This window comes from Anopheles gambiae (assembly GCF_943734735.2).
Source record: "Anopheles gambiae chromosome X unlocalized genomic scaffold, idAnoGambNW_F1_1 X_unloc_85, whole genome shotgun sequence".
Classification (NCBI taxonomy): domain Eukaryota; kingdom Metazoa; phylum Arthropoda; class Insecta; order Diptera; family Culicidae; genus Anopheles; species Anopheles gambiae.
In genome coordinates this window covers 5,001-7,500 of record NW_026902698.1, presented here as the reverse complement: position 1 = coordinate 7,500, position 2,500 = coordinate 5,001, and positions in this window count along the sequence as shown.

Below are 2,500 nucleotides of genomic sequence, written 5' to 3'. Positions count from 1 at the left end.
ACTACGATTTGGTGAAATCTTCATTTTTGACCTCGAAGCAAGGTACCTTCCCTATAGTAGGCAATGAGTAAATGATCATAATCCCAGGAGGGCAAAAAATGGGAACCCGAGAGGAAAGCGCTGTTGGCGCGCCTAAGCTAGTGGCCCGTAGAGTAAAAAGGGTACCCCCAACAAAGTTGTCGTTTGACGTTCTGGTTGCACTTTTTATCATCTAAAATCAGTTTTCTACACGTTTTGAGGGGTTTTAGCAAAAAAAAAATTTTCGATTACTCGAGCTCTCTGGCCCGTTCGGTGCACATTTTTGAAAAAAGCTAGGGAGCTGCCCCTAGGTTCGGGGTGTCACAAAATGTTGAAAAGTGGTCGAAAAACCACTATCCAGAATCGGATGTAGAATCATTAGACGAACTTAAAATTGTTCTACGACACCCAGCTGCGACGTTTAGTATTCGAGTTATGGCCCGTACCAGGTCTGACCGAGCAATTTTTGTTCCGCGCACTTTGTGCACCGTACACGTTGATGTTTGTATGAAAAAGTACCCTACCTAGGGACGCGTAGAGCAAATTTGTACCCCCGGGCATGTTGTCGATTGACATTCTGGTTGCACTTTTCATCATCTAGGGTGCGTTCCTGACACGTTTTGAGGGGTTTTAGCAAAAAAAAAAATTTTCGACTACTCGAGCTCTTTGGCCCGTTCGGTGCACATTTTTGAAAAAAGCTAGGGAGCTGCCCCTAGGTTCGGGGTGTCACAAAATGTTGAAAAGTGGTCGAAAAACCACTATCCAGAATCGGATGTAGAATCATTAGACGAACTTAAAATTGTTCTACGACACCCATCTGCGACGTTTAGTATTCGAGTTATGGCCCGTCCTAGGTCTGACCGAGCAATTTTTGTTCCGCGCACTTTGTGCACCGTACACTTTGATGTTTGTATGAAAAAGTACCCTACCTAGGGACGCGTAGAGCAAATTTGTACCCCCGGGCATGTTGTCGATTGACATTCTGGTTGCACTTTTCATCATCTAGGGTGCGTTCCTGACACGTTTTGAGGGGTTTTAGCAAAAAAAAAATTTTCGACTACTCGAGCTCTCTGGCCCGTTCGGTGCACATTTTTGAAAAAAGCTAGGGAGCTGCCCCTAGGTTCGGGGTGTCACAAAATGTTGAAAAGTGGTCGAAAAACCACTATCCAGAATCGGATGTAGAATCATTAGACGAACTTAAAATTGTTCTACGACACCCATCTGCGACGTTTAGTATTCGAGATATATAACACTTTGTAGGTCTGACCGAGCAATTTTTGTTCCGCGCACTTTGTGCACCGTACACTTTGATGTTTGTATGAAAAAGTACCCTACCTAGGGACGCGTAGAGCAAATTTGTACCCCCGGGCATGTTGTCGATTGACATTCTGGTTGCACTTTTCATCATCTAGGGTGCGTTCCTGACACGTTTTGAGGGGTTTTAGCAAAAAAATTTTTTTCGACTACTCGAGCTCTCTGGCCCGTTCGGTGCACATTTTTGAAAAAAGCTAGGGAGCTGCCCCTAGGTTCGGGGTGTCACAAAATGTTGAAAAGTGGTCGAAAAACCACTATCCAGAATCGGATGTAGAATCATTAGACGAATTTAAAATTGTTCTACGACACCCATCTGCGACGTTTAGTATTCGAGATATGGCCCGTCCTAGGTCTGACCGAGCAATTTTTGTTCCGCGCACTTTGTGCACCGTACACTTTGATGTTTGTATGAAAAAGTACCCTACCTAGGGACGCGTAGAGCAAATTTGTACCCCCGGGCATGTTGTCGATTGACATTCTGGTTGCACTTTTCATCATCTAGGGTGCGTTCCTGACACGTTTTGAGGGGTTTTAGCAAAAAAATTTTTTTCGACTACTCGAGCTCTCTGGCCCGTTCGGTGCACATTTTTGAAAAAAGCTAGGGAGCTGCCCCTAGGTTCGGGGTGTCACAAAATGTTGAAAAGTGGTCGAAAAACCACTATCCAGAATCGGATGTAGAATCATTAGACGAATTTAAAAATTGTTCTACGACACCATCTGCGACGTTTAGTATTCGAGATATAGCACTTTGTAGGTCTGACCGAGCAATTTTTGTTCCGCGCACTTTGTGTTCATGGATGTCGATAAAGGTACAAGTTGCCGGTCGGGATAGCCGTGCACCAAAACTGTGTACCGATCAGGGAAAGTACAAGACGAAGGGTGCATCTCGAGCGTACGCGTTCATAGATGTCCATGTTGGTACACTTGCACCAAAATTGTGTACCAATCAGGGAAAGTACAACATGGAGGGCGCAGCCCGGGCGTACCCGATCATGGATGTCCATTTGATACAATCTACGTGTACGTACCTAGTTTTTGTATCAAAAGTTGCATTAAAGTGCTTGTATGCTTAAAATGCTTATCTCAACCGGTCACCTTTTGGCCTGTCCTTTTATAACAGAAACCTAGAAAGATACTCGATATTTTTGTGTTTTTCCATTAGCCCGGG